The following is a 20,378-nucleotide window of genomic DNA, read 5'->3' as shown; positions in this document are numbered from 1 at the left end:
TGTTTCCATTACTCTGGGAGATGAACCCAAAACAATATTTCTATGATTTATGTCAAAGACTGTTCTCTGTTTTCCTCTAGGAGTTTTATGGTATCTGGTCTTATATTTAGGTCTTTAATCTATTTTGAGTTTACTTTTGTTAGAGTATCTTTTCTGATTACAATGCTGTGAGACTAGAAATCAATTATAAGGGAAAAAACTGCAAAAAACCACAAAGGCATGGACACTAAACAATGTTACTGAAAAATTAATTTGTTCACTGAAGAAAGAGGAAATCAAAAAATACCTAGAGACAACTGACAATGAAAACATGATGATCCAAAACCTATGAGACACAGCAAAAACAGTTCTAAAAGGGAAGTTTATAGCTGTACAAGCTTAACTCAGGAAACAAGAAAAATCTTAAATAAACAGCTTAACCTTATACCTAAAGCAACTTGAGAAAGAACAAATAAAACCCAAAGTTAGTAGAAGGAAAAAAATCATAAAGATCAGAGCAGAAATAAATGAAATAGAGATTTTAAAAAAGATCAATGAAACTAAAGCTGGTGCTTGAAAAGATAAACAAAATTGAGAAAGCTTTAATCAAAATCAATTAGTTTTATTTATTTATTTATTTATTCTGTATTTTTAGAGCCGCACCCGTGGCACACAGAGGTTTCCAGGCTAGGGATTGAATTGGAGCTACAGCTGCCGGCCTACACCAGAGCCACAGCAATGCCAGATCCAAGCGGAGTCTGCGACCTACACCACAGCTCACAGCAAATCCAGATCCTTAACCCACTGAATGAGGCCAGGGATTGAACCCGAAACCTCATGGCTCCTAATCAGATTTGTTTCCTCTGTGCCACGAGTGGAACTCCAAAGTCAATTAGTTTTAAATATCTTCGGCACACCTGCCCTAAGCAAGGTGCCTCTACATGTAGTGCATTGTTCTTTCCCTGGGTCCTTTAATTTGGTGGCTGTGGCAACGGCATATAGAAAATGAGAGCAGGAAGAGGAGCTGTTAATTTGTTCCCAAACCAGTCAGATTTGAACTGTGCCACTTCTCTCAGATCTATGAAAAGAAGGCGGTTTTGAACAGGAACTTTATTAGGTTTGCTCTATTCTTTCTTTCTTCCTTTCTTTTTTTGTCTTTTTAGGGTTGCACCTGTGGCACATAAAAGTTCCCAGGCTAGGGGTCGAATGTGAGCTTCAGCTTCCAGCCTACACCACAGCCACAGCAATGTAGGATCTGAGCTGCATCTGTGAGCTACGCCACAGCTCCCAGCAACACCGGATCCTCAACCCACTGAGCGAGGCCATGGATGGAATCTGCATCCTCATGGATGCTAGTCAGGTTTGTTACCGTTGAGCCCTGAGGGGAAATCCAGGTTTGCTCTACTAGTAACGGAAAAAAAATTTTATGTCTAACCTGTATACTTGCATTTTTTTCTATATGTGTCAGGTTTATGTGTCACAAATATCGGCTTTTTACACAAAAGAGGTATTTATTTCTGAGTGTTTTAGAAAAAACTACATAAGTATAAACTTTAGTGCTTTTCAATAATATTAATTGATTTATGGTGATTATTCTTCTTAAAGTTTAGTCTCTAGGCTATAGAAAAGAGATGGCGACTTTGTGGTAAATGTTAAATGCAACCATGAAAACAATATTATTTCTCTCCCTCTCTCTCCCTCTCTTGCCCCCTCTTGCATCTGCCAAGGATTCCTAAGTATAATTGTGTATATTTTCTTTAATAGAATCCGTTAGGATAAAAAAAATATATATATATATACAGGTTTTTTAGCTTTTCTTCTCAAACCCCAATGAACTGTCAAGGGCAATGAACTTTAGAGACCACTGTTCCAGGCCTGCACTGTTTATTACAAGAGCCACTAGCCACATGTGGTTTATCCAGTTCTTGAAATGGATTAATCCAAATTAAGATGTGCTGAAAGTGTAAAATATACACTGGATATTGAAGACCTAAGAGGAAAAAAAAGAATGTAAGATCATCTCAATATTTTTTTTTGGCTGCCTGTGGCATATGGAGTTCCTGTGCCAGGAATCACATACAAGCTGTAGTTGTGACCTACACCACAGCTGCAGCAATGCCAGATCCTTTAACCCACTGTGCTGGGCTGGGGATTGAATTTATATCCTGGTGCAGCAGAGGTGCCACTGATCCCCTTGTGCCACAGTGGGAACTCCTCAATACTTTTTATATCAATTACATATTTTGCATATTTTGGGTTAAGTAAAACATATTATTAAAATTACTTTTACTTATCTATACTTGTTTTTTTAGGGCCGCACACACAGCATATAAAAGTTCCCAGGCTAGGGGTTGAATGAGAGCTGCAGATGCCAGCCACAGCCACAGCCTCAGCAACATGGGATCCAAGCCGCATCTGCAACCTACACCACAGCTCACAGCAATGCCGGATCCTTAACCCACTGAGCGAGGCCAGGGATTGAACCTGCATCTTCATGGATACTAGTCAGGTTCATTACTGCTGAGCCACAACTCCCTTTTGATATTTTTTAAATGTGGCTACTAGCAAACTTTAAATGGTATATGTGGCAAGTATGATATTTTTGTTGGACAAGTAAACTTCAGGAGAGCAGAGGTCGCAGTCTATTCACAACTGTGTCCACGACATTCTACTATAGCTGAACTAAATAATTCTGCAGATGCCTAAGACATTTTTGCTAAGAAGTAAGCTGCTAATTCTTTCAAATATTCAGGGACTGGGTGAGCACAGTATGTGGTAAAGATACTGCTTAAGACAGTTTTTTTTCAGGAGGGTCACAAGAGGAAGTGGAGTGAAAACCACTCACTGTGGGGTGGTTTACTTAACACTGTATTCAAAGGTTACGCTTGGAGTTCCCGTCATGGCGCAGTGGTTAACGAATCCGACTAGGAACCATGAGGTTTCGGGTTCGGTCCCTGCCCTTGCTCAGTGGGTTAACGATCCGGCGTTGCTGTGAGCTGTGGTGTAGGTTGCAGACGCGGCTTGGATCCCGGATCCCGCGTTGCTGCGGCTCTGGCGTAGGCCAGTGGCTACAGCTCCGATTCGACCCCTAGCCTGGGAACCTCCATATGCCGTGGGAGCGGCCCAAAGAAATAGCAAAAAGACAAAAAAAAAAAAAAAAAAAAAAAAAAAAAGGTTACGCTGACTCCATGCACTGTAATTGAGCACATTTCCAAAATCGCTTTAAGGGTTAGCATTTAGAAATTAGAGTGGAGCTTTCGGCCAAGCATCATTGCTATCTTATATGAATTGTCATATATGAATTGATTGAAGATAACTGTGATAGCTACAACTAACACCTAATGTAAATCTGAAAATATCTTCAAGATTAGAAAGGAGAAATCTACTTAAACTTTCTTTTACATCTGCCTTGGGTTAATGTGAACCTGAAAAAAATGAATGGATAATGCAGCATTTGCAGTATCTTTGAAACAATAGAAATTGATTTTTTTCCTTTTTAAAACAGATAAAATTCAGAATTCCTGTTGTGGCTCAGTGGGTTACAAACCTGATTAGTATCCATGAGCATGGGAGTTCAATCCCTGGCCTCACTAAGTAGGTTAAGGATCTGGCGTTGCCATGAGCTTCATTGTAGGTCACAGATGTGGCTCAGCTCCCAAATTGCTATGGGTGTGGAACAGTCCAGTAGCTTCAGTTCTGATTTGACCCCTAGCCCAGAAATTTCCATATGTCACACCTGCAGCCCTAAAAACCTATTTCTAATTTCAGGGTTTTTTTTGGGGGGGGAGAGAATTAATTACATATAAACATTAACCAGTAATTAATACTGACATATAACTGACATATAACATTTAATTTTAGTATTTTATATGAATTTAAATTTGCTACATTCATTTGATATAATAATTTCACATTTTTCTCATTTGGAAGAAAATACTCTTTACTTTTTTTGTATCCTAATTTATCTTATGGAAAACACCAGTGATTTCAATAAACAAATTTTTTTTTTGTACTAAGACAAAAAAAAAAAAAATTAGGAGGAGTGGAGAGGGAAAGAGGTTGATTTCAAAACTCTCATTAGTTCTCATTCATGTCCAGGCTAGAAGAGACATACATCAGGCTACTTTATAAGTTTCTCACTATAAATATAAAGCACGAATAGCATATTTTGATTGAGTTCCTATCTATCAGCATAGAAGCAAATGAAGCCATTACTAAATCTGAAACCCCAAACAGAATAAATGAGTAGAGACTAAATCTGGCACTTGAGTTATCCTTTGAGTTCTCACTTGGTATCCTACGCTATATTCATTTAAAATATACTATATTGAAGTTCCCGTCGTGGTGCAACGGAAATGAATCCAGGAGCCATGAGGTTGCGGGTTTGATCCCTGGCCTCGTTCAGTGGGGTAAGGATCTGGCGTTGCGGTGAGCTGTGGTGTAGTTCCCAGACGCAGCTGGGATCTGGCGTTGCTGTGGCTCTGGTGTAGGCCAGCAGCTACAGCTCCAATTGGACCCCTAGCCTGGGAACCTCCATATGCCGTGAGTGCAGCCCTAAAAGGACAAAAAAACAAAAAAATAAAATAAAATAAAATCTACTATATTAATTATATATACTATATATACTATAAAATTTGTATATATAAAAACTTATAGTGTATATAATACATACTATAAAACTCATATATATAAAATATATATTTTTGTATATAAAATTTTATATAGTATATATTACATGTATTATAAAATTTAAAGTAAAAGTTTGTATTTTAGGCTTTAAAAGTGCATAATTTGGAGTATAATAGAACACCTGTTGCTGTATATGCCTCATATGTCTGTCTTTCCTTCCTTGTCTTCAGTGATTGTCGAAAATATTTTATATCCATTCTTGAACCCACTAATTCTCAACTGGGGACAATATGCCCTCCCCCAAAGGACACTGGGCAATATCTGGAGAAAATTTTGGTTGTCATAGATAGGGTGAGGATTGCTACTGACGTTTTGGTGGAGGCCAGGGGTACTTCTTACCCTTACAAGGTATAGGACAACCTCTTACGACAAAGAATTATCTGACCCAAAATGTCAATAATCTTGAGATTAAGAAAGTTTGCTCTAATCTGAAAGAGATGTCATTTTTGGTTCAAGTTAAGGCTCCCTTTGGCAGCACCCGTCTGGAAGTGAACTGAGCCTGCAAATTAAGAGCGAGGCTTAGTTCTTTAACCATCTCCAATCACAGAGATATTCCCTCACATACTCATTCAATACATTCTAGATTTTTTTTTTAAGACTGTGCCGGCAGCATGTGGAATTGCCTGGCCAGGGATCGAACCTGCAGTGACAATGCTGGACCCTTAACCTGCCGCACCGTAAGAGAACTCTCATACTTCCTAGCTTTAACAGGAATAAAAGCACAGTGCATGTAAAGTATAATTTACTGTCCAAACTGGGACACTACCGAGGGTTGATAATAATTATGCTGAACAATATAAATAAATTAAGAATATCCTGGGTAAATCAGATCATCTTGTTACCCTAATCATGTGGCAGCATGCAATATTCAAAATGATGAATAAGACATGGAGGCATCTCTAATGGCAGCAAATTGGGAGAACAGTGTTTGGGCAATGGGACCAAGCATTACAGCTGAGGCTGAAGATCACTTCTGGGTTTTGTGTTGATAAGATCACGACATAAAAAAATCCGGTGTGAAACCACAACCACCAGAATAGGATTTGGTTTTGGAAAGGAAAAAATAAGCATAAAACTCAGCACATACAAAGAATATAAACCCTGCTAGTGGCACTATAAAGGACACTTTTAAAAAACCCACCTGGGAGTTCCTGTTGTGGCTCAGTGGTTAACGAACCAGACTAGTATCCATGAAGACGCAGGTTCGATTCCTGGCCTCGCTCAGTGGGTTAAGGTCCAGCACTGCGGTGAGCTGTGGTGTAGGTCGCAGACATGACTCAGATTGAGCATTGCTGTGGCTGTGGTGTAGGCCAGTGGCTACAGCTCTGATTGGACACCTAGTCTAGGGACCTCCACATGCCGTGAGTGTGGCCCTAAAACAAACAAACAAAACCCCACCTGTGTATTGCTTGCACACAGTAGGTACTGCACAAATATAAGCTGAAGAATAAATAAAAATGGTCTTATCTGCTATATGGAAATCCTTTGCTATTTCACTTGTGTGTTATTTCAATTCACGTGGTTTCTTGAACCTACATCTCAGATGCACAAAGTAGGGCTACTTCCCCTTCTGTGCTGCAACAAAAGAATTACACATTTTGGATTTGTTAAAATACAACAAAAATCAGTCAGGCAAGATAAATAATTATAAATGCCAGCAAAGTCGGTTTCCTGTTTTCCTTTTGATCTGTAAGTTTACTAGTGGGTGAGATAATCTTTTATTTATACTATATGTGGTAAAATTTTGAAACAGGATTTTTGCACCCATCACACTCTCCCTCCAAAATTAAGCCTGTAGGGCTGGCTGGCTGGCTGGCTGATATTTGCAATGCAGAGCCTGTCAATTTCTGTTAACACTAATTTAGAGTTCATAGCTCCATATAGCATGGAAATGTGAGGTCCAAACAATTTCCATAAAAAACATTTTGAGAGGAGCTGAACAAATTGCAGATCCTTCCTGCTCTGACCGCCAAGCGCTTCTGCTCTGATTGCGGCACCAGCTTATACAGCAGTGCCAGCGAGCTCACCTTTCGCAGCTTGCACGTTGGATTTTCCCAGGTTCCTCGTTTTGCCCTCCTTTTCCTTTCATACCTGCCCTCCCGCCATAAATAAACGTGTTTTCCCCCCTTTTTGCCATGTCTTGTCTTTTTAATTATGCCCCAAACTCTAATAGAGTCAGTCCAGATCTTATTTTTGCCATTAACTTGGGAAGAAAAGAGGCTACCTCCTGCATCTCACACGAAACATTACAAGGGCAGACCAGGGCTTTCATCTTGTTCCACCTTCAGCTGATAGAACAATAGGCAGCTATAATCTTGCGACACCCACAACTAATTTATCCAACTGGAAGACAGGTAGCACTCGGCACTGTCGCTCCTGTCTGAATAGGTGCAGTAAATACTCAGCTTAATAGTAGCTTCTGAGGCAGGAGAGCAACATATCACAGCATGGCGTTTTTATAATCTTCCTGGCATGCTGACAGCCAGGAGCACGGCCGTGCATCTCCCTCGGCTGGTAGAGCTCAGGATGCATGTAACTGTTAGATGGTGACACATTATGCCTTTAAGCAAGTTTAACTGTTTTATATCCCCTCTGATCTGCAGCTTTGTACATCTGTTAAGCTGCCTCTTAAACTTCTGTGGGCACATCTGTGGAGCCGCTCCTTGGAGCTCGGCGTGCGATGTGGGCCTGGTGTGGGGTTTCTTTGTGATTGCCTCTTATTTATCTGTCAGGAGTTTCTCCAGTACACTGTGAGGCCACAGCTAAATACATCATCTTGGCCAAAAAAAGATAGTAATAACCTTGTGACAGCCTCGAGAAATAAACTTGGTGGTGGCTGAACAAAAAGCTTGTCTGGAGAAGCACTGATTAAAGAACTAATAGAGAAAAGAAAAAAAAAGCAACCAATTTTTAGAAAACATTTATTTCTCACATGTCTGTGGGTCACTTGGGCTTCAGCGGACCTGGTTCCAAGTTTATATTGGTCAGGGTTCTCCAGGGAAGTACAACCAATATACAGACGTGTAAGAGAAGAACTATTATAGGAACTGGCTGGTGTGATTATGGAGGCTGAAAAGTGCCACGATGTGCCACATGCGAATGGGAGAATCAGGAAAGCCTGTGACATAGTTCAATCTGAGTCTAAAGGCCTGAGAACCAACCGCTCTGATGACAGAGGGCAAGAGAAGATGGGACATTTCAGCTCAAGAAAAGAGTCATTTCACCTTTCTGCCACCTTTCTGTTCTATTCAGGTCCTGAATAGCCCAGAGGATGCTGACCCATAATGGGGAAGACAGATTTCTTTACTTATTTACCAATTCAAATGCTAATTTCTTCCAGAAGTATCCTCACAGACGCACCCAGAAATAAGTTTTTACCAGTTATCTGGGCATCCCCTTAGCCCAGTCAAGTTGACACATAAAATTAACCATCACCAAGCTATAGGCTGGACCAATGCCTGCTCCACATGCCTCATCATCCTTAAATAAGAAGTTACCCAAGGCATGGCCTTGGTGAAGCACAACTTTGTCTCAGGCCTTGTATCTTCAGCCAGCTTCCCATTGGTTAAAGCAAATCACCCCACCAAGCCCAAATCAGGAAACAGGGCAGTACACTCTTCTTACTATGAGGCCAAAGCAAGTTACAGGGGCAGGAAACTGGGAGGAGGGGAGGAAGTGAATATTTGCTGAACAATCTAACCTATAATATGACCCCTGTCTACAAAGTAGAGAAAGCACTGATATTTGCTAGATAATGGGGTTTTTTATATATTGAGTCCATCAGTGTGGGTTCCAGTTCTGAAGGTACCAAAGGCACCATGAGTACCAAAAGCATGAACCACAGAAAGATCTTGACCATGATAAAGAGGTCACCTCTGACCTGTCGGTCTGACACACCAGAAAGCTTTTGAGAGCCTGGTCCTGATTCTTCAAGTCTTGGTGAGATATTCTACAGTTTGAAAATTTATTTGCAAGGAGAAAGAAAAAGAGGCCCTGGCTGAGAAACTCAGCTTTTTAAATATTTATCTATTCTTTTAGGGTTATAAACGTTGTTCATTCTGCTCTTTTAACACTTTTGGTGTCAAAATACTTGAAGAAAATAAATGTGTGTGATGGTACTGGGGTTGCTGTCAGGGTTGATATCCATTTACACACACCAGGCTGGCACACAGCTGGCATCCATTCTGACTGGCCAAGGACAATGTGCAAAGGATGGTGCCCTTACCAATACAGTTATAAATTTTGAATATCACCACTGGCTGTATACATGTACAGTTCCGTGATGCTGGCTCTTTGTTAGGCATGTAAATTATGATTTTGGATGGGCCCATCAACTCTTGTCAGGGAAACTCTCTCTTGCCCACAGCCTTGCAGAACATCTGCCTTTGGTTGAATCACAAAGCTCTACACTTTAACTATCCTACCATCCTGGTGACAGCTGGCTGAATCATGGATGGGCACCTGACCCAAAGATGCCCCGACTATGCTCATGTCTGTTAGGTGGCTGGTCACCAGGTCCCTCTTTATCTGTGTTGGATCAAGGGGATTCTCTCTTAGAGTAATGAGCTGGGAAGTGTGAAGTAAATAAGATGTTATCAGTAGCTAAAAGTTTATCTGGAAGAATGAGATTTGCACCATGTTTTCAAATCCATTTGTTGGAGTCCATCTGAGTTAGTTATCTACTGTAGACTAATAAGTCACTCCCAAACTTAGTAGCTTTAAGCAATCAAAAACATTCATTTATCTCCTAGTTTCTGGGCATAACTTGGCTGGATCCTCTGCTTTGGGGTCTCTCATGAGGCTGCAACCAAGGTGTTGACTGAGACAGTGGTCATCTCAAGGCTCGGCTGAGGTGGGATCTACTTACATAGGGTTTGAATACCAGGAAGCGTGGCTCATTGGAAATCGTTTTAAGAGGCTACCTATCAGAGTCACTTTTTAATTTTCCTTGCAAAATAACTTTTGCAAAGGCAAATATCTTTAAAAATGTTCCTTACTCTAGGAAAGTCTGCACAGCCATTTGTATTTGTTGAATTAATTTGAGTTAAAGGAATGGGGTCTAGTTCAGTGGTTAATTACACAGGTTTGGTGAGCAAACATAGTTTGTAACTTTAAGTGAACAAATCCAATTTCTGTACAACAAATATTCTAGTAAATGTGGTTTTCACTAACAAATATTTATAGTCTCAAGGTTACAAGTCAGGGTTTCTCAGAACTACTAAGGCAAACCTCTGAATATTATAAGGGAAGATCCTTTGGTTTCTAGTTAAAAAAATATAGAATTGAACTTACAAGATGACAAAGTACGGAAAGTTAGTATGAATTTACCTTAAATTCTATGAAAGTTAAAGTGTAAATACTGCCCAGTCTTCTTCCTTATCTTTTTAAACAAAAGCTAATGGCTATCCCAGGAGTTTGTATCCTCAAAATCTCTTGTGTCAACCAGTTGTTCACTTAAAGCCCTTTATTAAAGATCATTGAAAGCTATGGCAAATGGATTTTATTCTAATTGTAACTAGAGTGGAATTGAAGAATTTGGGGTTTAGAATGCTCTATTTCCACAGTCTGGGAGAGAGGAAGGCCAGGGCCATTCTGGACCAGGAAGAGCCAGAGGTATGAGTAAACTGAAGGCGTGAATGAGCAGAGGCTCTGAGATGAAATCAATGTTAGTGGAAAAAGGAAAAGCAAACACACAAAGGGGAGATGGAAGAAGAGGGAACAGAGGGAAGGTAACAGCACAGGAGGGAAGAGCCTTGATCTCCCACCAGGAAAGCCACTGGCTGCCATGGGGCCATCTCTGGTCTCCACCAAGGTCTGCTCAGGCCACCATTTCTGTTCCCAGATTCCTCTCCTTAGTTACTCACTGCAGACCCCTCCCTCCACCTCCCATTTCCACTGGCATCACTCGCTTAAGTGACTCTTTAGGAAAATGGATGTTACACATTTATAAAATCATACTTTTAAAAAAAAGTTAGCTCCAATGCAAGTTGTCTAAAATCAAAGGGAGTTTTTACTGTGGTAAAATACACATAAAATATACCATCTTAATGATTTTTAAGTGTACAGTCGAGTGGCATTAAGAACATTCACATTGTTGTGCAAACAACACCACCATCTATCTCTAGAAGTTTTTCTCTTCCGCACCTGAAAGTGCCAACCCCCAGCAACCACTGTTCTACTTTGTGTCTCTGTGAACTTTATTACTCTAGGTAGCTCATACAATTGGAATCATGCAGTACTTCTCCTTTTATGACTGGCCTAGTTCACCTAGGGAAATGTCTTCAAGGATGTAGCATGTGTCAGATATTCCTTCCTTTTGAAGGCTGAGTAATATTCCATTGAATGTATATACTGAATCTTGTTTTTTTCTTTTTTGGTCTTTTTTTTGTCTTTTTAGGGCCGCACCCAAGGCATATGGAGGTTCCCAGACTAGGGGTCCAATTGAAGCTACAGCTGCCAGCCCGTGCCACAGGCGCTACAATGCCAGATCTGAGTTGTGTCTGCAACCTACACCACAGCTCACGGCAACGCCGGATCCTTGACCCGCTGAGTGAGGCCAGGGATCGAATCCGCAACCTCATGGTTCCTCGTCAGATTCATTTCCAATGCGCCACAACAGGAACTCCTATACTGAATCTTGTTTATCCATTCATCTGTGAATGGGCACTTGGATTGCTTCCTTTGGTGGCTAGTGTGAATAATGCTGCTATGAAAATGGGTGTGTGAGTAGCTTTCACTTCTTTTGCATATAAACCCAGAAATGGAATTGGTGGATCATATGGCAATTCTGTATTTAATTTTTTGAGGAACTGACATACTGTTTTCCACAGTGGCTGCATCATTTTACATTCCCACCAACAATGCACAAGGATCCCAATTTTTCCACATCCTCTCCAACTCTATTTTTGGTTTTTGAATAGCAGCCACCCTAGTAAGTGTGAGGTGGTCAAAGGGAGTTTTGGTAAAGAAATGCATGGACTGATTTGGTACTAGGACCAGATGTGGAAAATTCTTAGGGATTTGCTTTAGTCTGTCATGGAATCTCTGCTTCTTTCTGAAGCCTTGCTCCATTCTTCTCACTGCATGGACTGGCTTTTTCTGCTTGTTTGGGGGTTTTTCCCCCTTATCTCTCTGGCTTGCACAGGGCCCATGATGGCTACTTCCGTCTACTCCACATGCTGTGACTTCTTACACATCTTTTCAGCTTTACTATCCACTGACACCCACTTAGGATTCTTAATTATCTCAATCTGAATCAATGACAGAGGACTCTGATTATCTGCTTCATCATTTTGATGACAGACTTGCCCAATAATGGGCTAACCAAAGGTTACATGACCAACAAGTTCTAATCCAGAGAGCTTTGATCAGAAGGGTGGAGTAACTAATAAAGCATTAAGGGCAGAAGGTGAGAAAGATCCCCTAAAAGAGTATGTGTGCATGCGTGTGTGTGTAATGGGCACCAGTTGGCTATACTGAGTGGTGTTTTCATCAGATTTTCCATTAACAATTCAGGCATCAATTAGTATACATTTACTACATTAGAGGTGTTGAGCTGGGCATTGTTAGCTAATAGCTAACATTTATTAAACACTTAGAACGTAAGAAGCGCTGAGCTAAGAAACCATTAGACTGTGGGGCACCACTAAGAAATAACGACATTCTCAAGATTTTTCCATCTGGTTAGAGGTGAGGCACCTACTGTCACCCAACTTCAAGTTGCAATGGAAAACACCAACAGTAGAATTTTCCTGACCAACTTCCCCCAAAGTCATATAGACAGTAAATGCTGTGCATTCTGAGGGACTGCTCCAGTGAGGAATTGTGTGAGAAGTCTCAGTGGAGGACTTGATCTAGGATTTTCTGGATGGCTGGGTTTCAGAGAAAGCAACTTATTAGTCACCAAATATTTATTGCATGCTAACTATGGTCAGGCCATTGTACGAAGAGCTAGAGACAAAAAGACAACAACATATTCCCTTAAAGGAACTTGTAATCTAGAGAGAAATTGACAAGCAAATAGAGAATAGCTGTAGGCTTATTATTTCCCAGGGAAGGAACATGGTAAGCTATGTTTATGGGAAAATCCAGCATCTGTTATCATCCTCACAAGAAGCCTGGTGGAGAGATCTGTTGTTTAGAAACAAAGTTACACTGCAGGCTGCTGTGGCTCTGGGAAAACGTGTCCTTTTTAAGGCTCACAGAAGTGGCCATCAATCCCATGGGGCTGAGTGGGATAGAGAAGGGGCAGGCTGCTCGTGGCTAACCTACACAGTACACTTCAAAAGACCACGCAGTGTTACAGACAGGATTAAGATGGAGGAATAGAAGGACTAGAGCTCAACTTCTCTCCTAAAAACAACAAAATTCACAACTAAAGACTGAGCACTCTTCACCCAAATGGACCAGAAACCTTAAAAAAGATACCCTACTCCAGAAGAAAAAGAGGAGGCCACATCAAGAGGTAGGAGGGGCAATTTCATGATATAAACAACCCCATACCTCCCAGGTGGGAAGCTCTGCAGACTGGAAACTAACTGGTTCACAGAGACTCACCTACAGGAGTGAGAGTTCTGAGCCCCACATCAAACCCTCATGTGCGGGAATCTGGCACTGGGAGAAAGAGCCCCTGGAGCATCTGGCATTGAAGGCCAGTGGGGCTTGTGTGCAGGAGCTCCACAGGACTGGGGGAAATGGAGACCCCATTCTTAAAAGGAGCACACAGACTTTCACATGCACTGGGTCCCAAGGCAGAGCGAGGTCTCCATAAGAATCTGGGTCAAACCTGACTGCAGTTCTTGGAGGACATCCTGGGAAAACAGGGGTGAATGTGCCTTGTTGTGAGGGAAGGACATTGAAGGCAAAGCTCTAAGGAATATTCAGCAGCAGTGCCTTTCTCTGGAGGTGGCCATTTTGGGAAAATCTGGCCCTACCCATCAGTCAGCTGCTGAGAAGCCTCAGGGCAAACAACAACCCAGGTGGGATCACAGCCCTGCCCCTCAGTAAACAGGCTACCTAAAGACCCCTCAGAAACATAGCCGCCTCTAATCCCATCCAGAGACTAAGCCCCACCCACCAGAGGGATAAGAATCAGCTCCACCTACCAGGGGGCAGGCATCAGCCCCTCCCATCAGGAAGCCTACAGCAAGCCCCCATACTGACTTCAGCCACAAGGGGAGCAGACACCAGAAGTAAGAGAGGCTACAACTCTATTATCTATAAAAAGGTCACCACACCAAAAACCTACAAAAATGAAAAGACAGAGGACTATAACTCAGATGAGGGAGAAAGGAAAACCCCCAGAAAATCAGCTAAGCGATGAGGAGACTCTTAGCCTCCAGGAAAAAGACTTTAGACTGTGGATGCTGAAGATGATGCAAGACATTGGAAATAAACTGGAGGCAAAGATGCATAACTTACAGGAGACACTGACCAAAGAGATACAAGATATAAAATTTAAACAAGAAGTGATGCAAAACACAATAACTGAAATAAAAAATTCACTAGAAGCAGCTAACAGCAGAATACAGGAGGCAGAAGAACGAATAAGTGAGGTGGAGGAAAGATTAGTGGAAATTATGGATGCAGAACAGAAAAGAGAAGAAAGATTGAAAACAAATGAAGAGAGTCTCAGAGAACTCTGGGACAACGTGAAACACACCAACATCCATATTATAGGGGTGCCAGAAGGAGAAGAGAGAGAGAAGGGGACAGAAAAAATATTCCAAGAGATAATAGCTGAAAACTTCCCTAACATGGGGAAGGAACCACTCACTCAAATCCAGGAAGCACAACGAGTACCATATAAAATAAACCCAAGGAGGAACACCCAAGATGCATACTAACCAAACTGACCAAAATTAAAGACAAAGAGAAAATCTTGAAAGCAGCTAGGGAAAAGAAACAACTAATATACAAGGGAACCCCGATAAGGTTATTGGCAGATTTTTCAGCAGAAACTCTGCAGGCCAGAAGGGAGTGGCATGCTATACTTAACGTGATGAAAGGAAAAAACCTCCAACCAAGATTACTTTACCCAGCAAGGCTCTCATTCAGATTTGAAGGAGAAATCAAAGCCTTCACAGATAAGCAAAAGTTGAGAGAATTCAGCAACACTGAACCAGCCTTACAACAAATACTAAAGGAACTTCTCTAGGCAGAAAAGAAAAGACAGCAACAGGAAACAAAAATTCCACAAATGACAAGGCTCACCAGTAAAGGTATATATACAGTAAAGATATGAAATCGTCCATGCACAATTATACCACCATAATCAGAAATCATGAGAAGAGGTGGGTACAAATGCAGGACACTGGAGATGAACTTGCAATTAAGAGAACAACAATTTAAAACAATCTCATATACATATAGACTCATATCAAAACTTCAGAATAATTGCAAACCAAAAATCTACAATTGATGCACAAGCAAGGAATCTCTGGAGAAGAAATATATCTCATAGTAAATAAGTGCATAATCCACCATAAAGGGGGTCATTTGATATCATTCTTGGAATGCTGAAGTCTTCTTAGATCTGATTCTGATTTTCTCTCCATCAAAGAATTTATGATAATTATAATTAAATAATGCAACTGTACAATTAAATAATAGTTCTACAATTGTATTATTAATAACCAATCCTCTCCATGTTATGATGTAAGGTCTATAATGTCTTGTTTATCACATCACCTAGAATGGTTTGATGCCTATATTGAAGAATCAATAAGATGTAACAAATTATGAGGATATATTTACATAGTTACACTGTTTTTTAACCAATTTATGCATTTTATATTTTACTTATTTTCAGAGGGTGTATTATTTTTGTTATTCTTACCTGTTAAGTTATTCTTTTTATTATGCTAAATAAAATATTTAATGGTATGTAAGGCTTTCTTCTTTATAAATTTCAGTTGTATAATATAACAATTTTAATATAATGCTAATTGTTAAGGAAAAATTGAAATGTAATAGATAATACTAAATAGTAAGGAAGAAAGCCATACAAAATGGGATAAAGTATAGAATAAATTTCCTATTTGTCTCAGCATATTTTCCATTCCACTTCTCCAGAGGGAGTCACTTGATCTCTTTCTTAAGATCCATGATATAATAATCTGTGTGAGTGTAATTGTGTTTAAATGTATGTATTTTATTCTGTAAAAAAAATTAAAATTTCAAATAAATAAATAAATTAATTAATTAATTAATTAATTAATTTTTAAAAAAGACCATGCAGTGTTGTCACCTCCCAGAGGCAGCTGGCTGGGGGAGAAGCTCTTGGCTCTGCCTAAGGAGACAATGACAAGGTGAGAGAAACAGGCTGAAATTCAGAAGGGAGGAAGGGAGCTTCCTGATGGACAAAGAGTGCCCAGTCCAGTGTGCTACAATCGTCCATGGAACAAACCTCGTTTTCTGATTTGCTTAACATTCTCTGGTCAAAAAGCCACCCTGCAAAAGAGAGATGATAGTAGACAGTCTACTGACATTAGGTTTCCTGTTTGTTTGTTTCCAATTAATTCATGTTTCTTTCTCAACCATGAACTGTTGGTTTACTCTAACACTTAGTGCTGAAAAACAAATGGTTGCTTGTTCTATAGCCTAATGCTGAACAAGCCCTCTCGTTTCTAACAACCCAAGTTTAATGACTCCAGAGGGCTTGGTAAACAACAACAAAATCTTTAGCTAAAGGCACATCACAATATCGTCATCAAATCCTCTGCTAGGAAGGGCCTGTAGTTGCCTTCACATTTGATTACCTTCTTATTCTCAACCCAGACTTTCTAAATATTTAATTTTTTTTTTAAGGCTGAGTCTGTGGCATATGGAAGTTCCTGCACCAGGGACTGAATCTGAGCTGTAGCTGCAGCAACACCGGATCCTTTAACCCACTTTGCTGGCTGAGGATCAAACCCACACTTCCACAGCGATCTGAGCCACTGCAGTAAGGATTCTTCATCCACTGCACCCCAGCAGAACTCCTCTAAACACTTAGAATATAAATTTCTGGCCAGTTAAAATGAGGGCTACTTTGTTCAGAAGCAAAACTGGTCCCTCTTTGGTGCAAGGTCTCTACTTTTCCTCTAGCAGGCTCTTCCCAGGGGACTTGCATGTAGCTTTCAGAGAAAGGAATCTGAACTTGATCCCACATAAGCTGGGGGAACAGGAAGGGCAACAAGGCAGATGCACTTATTTATTTCACTGCCTTTACATAATGATGAGGTCCTTATCTCCACCTTCCTCTCAAGCCCTGTAAATCCCTACAAGGGGGCAGTGGGATCAGATCATACATTTAAATTATTTTCAAAGATGTCAAGCAATTCTAGCTTCTTTAATACAGCAACCTTCCAAAGAAACCATCAATCTCCAAACAGAAGAGAGGCTTCCCCCCCTTGCAAATTTTAGCTGTGAAAGACTGATTATGTATTTAAGCTTAGAAGCTGTGTAAAGCTTTGTTAGGCAAATCAGAGACCAAACTGTCTGAGTCCAAAATCTACAGCTCCTATTTATATATATGATTCATTTTCTAGGGCTCTAAGAGCAGACTTCTTAACCCGGTCCCCATCAGTCCTTTGCAAAGTATCCGAGGAGCCAGGGACTTGGTGGAGCTGACAGCAGACTTTTCACTTCAACAAGCCTCACCACTATAATGGAAATCCAAAGGCCTGGAAACAATGTACATAGCTTCCCTGACTAATTTTATTATGCGAACATACTTAATGGCTCCTGTTACAATCACATCCGGATGGGAAACAGTACTGGATTGTGACGATCACACTAAATCGACAAGGATTATCAGTCATTAAAAAGGAACCAAATTAGCATCAAGCAGTAATATTTTATACTTATCAAATCTTCTGCTGGTCAAGGTCCATTACTGAACGACACCATAAAGGCAGGAGCCGTCAGCTCATTCTCCAGAACATTTAAATCTCTATTGTATTTGTGTAGGATATAATTTCTGGTAGCAATAAAGCCTAATAAAGGTTACACCCCAATGAATAAAGTGTTCATAAATTGACCCATGACATTTAAATGGATAATTATATTTGAGATAAAGGAAGAATCTCTCGTTTCAGGGAAGAAGTGTTTCAAGTTGTGCCCAACCCAAGTGACCCACCAGCTACAGGATGGTTTTACATGGCTTTAAGGTGCTATAAAATATTAATATTGCTGGTTACCATTGTATTAGATTAATTATTCATCAGGTCTCCCGAAGACTCCTGTCTATCAGAATCATCAGGACTAAATTCAAATGTTCCCTCATGATGAGAAATTGGATGGAAATTAACTGTTACCTGTATTTCTAAGCATGGGTGACAGATGCTAATGTTTATCTTCCCCTCAACCCCTATGCTGCTGCACTGTGTCAGCCTGTCACTAGACTTTATCCCCACATGGCAGAAAAGTGTGAAGTAGAATCAGGAAGTGATTAGGAGGAGACTGAAAGAGTTGTTACTGAATGTGATGTATTAGGGCCAACTGGAACAGTTCAACGTATGTTATGTACTGATGCCTCTCAGGTCTCATTAGGACTGAGCCACAGACAACTAACAAAACCTATCTGGGAAAAACAAAACAAAGCACAAGGGCTGTAGGGCTTGTAAGTGTGGCTACTTTTCAGTCTCTTGGGTAAATCTCCTTATTTCTTGTATTGTATTAGACTCAAGGAAAAAAAACAGACTCAAGTATAACACAGCTAACTCTAACTTGTCTCATTAATCAGTTAATATTTAATTTGTGCATTCATTCGCCTAACATTTATGCATTCATCTATGAGGCTATTTGATTATTTTGAAAGAATACTGGTTATATATATTTTCTCACATAAATTGAATAAATGTTATAAATTCCAGGAAGAAATCCTACAGAATTCAGCCATCACATTTGTCATCTCTTTTAAAGCAGGGACTGGGTTTTATTTTTCTTTATATGCCAGGTGTTTAGCAATAAATCTTCAGTGGGTAAATAAATATAATTTATCTTTGAAGGAATTCTTTCCAAAAATGTGGTGGAGTAGAAACCCTAAACAGATCTTCCTGGATAAATTACAGGATTTCCTTTAGAACTGCAACAGTGAGCTGGAAATTAAGGAATCCTCTGCTATCAAAAATACAGGTAAAGTGGTAATCTATAGAGCAATGAGGTCAATTTTTACTCCAGAGAGCTTCTGATGAATTTTGGTGACTCTGAGGTTCCATTTTGACTATCGCATGGGAAAGGGGAGATAGAAGACAAAACTTACACCCCAGCCAAGATGGTAAAAGAGAGTTTAATAGGAAATCCCTGTGTACATCTGGAATCCTAAAAAGTTGTATTTTTAGAGAGACTGTGAACTAGAAATAATACAGAGAGGGGGGCTAAAATAAAATTACCTTTCCTGACCCTGACAATGGGAAGAGGGGAAACAAAACTTTTCATAACCACCAATCAGTCTACATTAAGATTTGTAATCCAAATTACACTTTCAGAATATCTGAGAAAAGCCAAGCCAAATATTTAGTTTAAAATAGTTTAAGGCACCTGGATGAAGCAATTCCTTTGTAAAGGAACATACGTTAATCCAAGGTTTCAAAATACCCATTAAATCTGAGTTTACTGTAATGACAACAACAATAATAATAATCAATAAAGAAACAAGAGATAATAGATGAGAGTTAACAAAAATATTAATAGGAGAATACTGGAATTTTAGACATAAATAAAAATAAGTATATTTTAATATGAATATGGAATGTGGAATCATAAAAATGATAAAGTAGATTTAAAAATGAATCAAATGGGATTTTTAAAAATAAAATACAACATAACCAGAATTAAAACTCAATGGATAGACTAAATACAGCTAAAGAAAAAACTAATGAAATGACAGAGCTGAAGAAAGTATTCATAATGCCACACAGAACAAAGAGGTCAAAGGAGAAAAAATATTAAAGAGAAGGTAAGTGATATGGAATATAGAGTAAAAATGTCTTCCTTACGTCTAATCAGTTTACAGAAACAAAAAAAAACAAACAAATACAAGGGAGATTCACAAGCTAATGGATGAAAATTTTCTAGAACTGACAGAAAACACTAACTAACTTTCAATTCCAAGAGCCCAAGGAATCTCAAGCAAGATAAATCAGTAGAAATTCACACGTGTATAACAAAATAAAATTTCAGAACATTGACGAAAAGAAGACATTAAAACTAGCTAAGGAAAAAATTCATCTGCAGTGAAATGTCACTTAGACTGATGGCTAACTGTTCAACAGCCATAATACAATCCGGAAGACAATGAATGGGATGATATAATGTTCCAAGAGAAAAAAGTAATTGTTAAAGTAGAATTCTATGCCCAATAAAATTATCTTCTCTGAACAGAGTAAAGATATTTTTAGACAAACAGAAACAGAGATTTTCACCAAAATACTAGCATGAAAAGAAATTGTAAGTGGTATTCTTCAGGCATAAGAAAAAAATTCTAAATGAAAAGTTGATATCCAAGGAGAAAACATGAGCAAATTGTAAATACAAAGATAAAACTAGAGGAAAATTTACTTTATAAAACAACAATCATCCAATTTATTGGATTGATAAAAATGAGTTATAACTAAAACATAGGAGGAAATTAGCAAATAAGGAAGGGGATAATCAGAATTAAAATAGTCTAAATTTGGAGCTCCTGCTGTGGTTCAGTGGGCTGAGAACCCTGCATAGTGTCTGAG

General features: G+C 39.5%; 1 long non-coding RNA gene across 1 annotated transcript in view; it reads right to left on the bottom strand.

Annotated features, from left to right (window-relative positions):
• LOC110260996 (uncharacterized) overlaps positions 1-20,378 on the bottom strand; it is a 625,553-nt gene that overhangs the window by 49,559 nt on the left and 555,616 nt on the right. The window contains exon 9 of the long non-coding RNA XR_014810176.1: positions 5,810-5,920. This is a non-coding gene — a long non-coding RNA (uncharacterized LOC110260996). The remainder of the gene's footprint in view (positions 1-5,809; positions 5,921-20,378) is intronic.

The sequence above is a fragment of the Sus scrofa genome, chromosome 1 (assembly GCF_054392235.1).
Source record: "Sus scrofa isolate SSC_HxYL_T2T_F1_AM1 chromosome 1, Sscrofa_HxYL_maternal_Yorkshire_Landrace_v2.0, whole genome shotgun sequence".
NCBI lineage: Eukaryota > Metazoa > Chordata > Mammalia > Artiodactyla > Suidae > Sus > Sus scrofa.
Note: the sequence above shows the minus strand (reverse complement) of the source record. Positions and strands in the feature narration are given on the sequence as shown.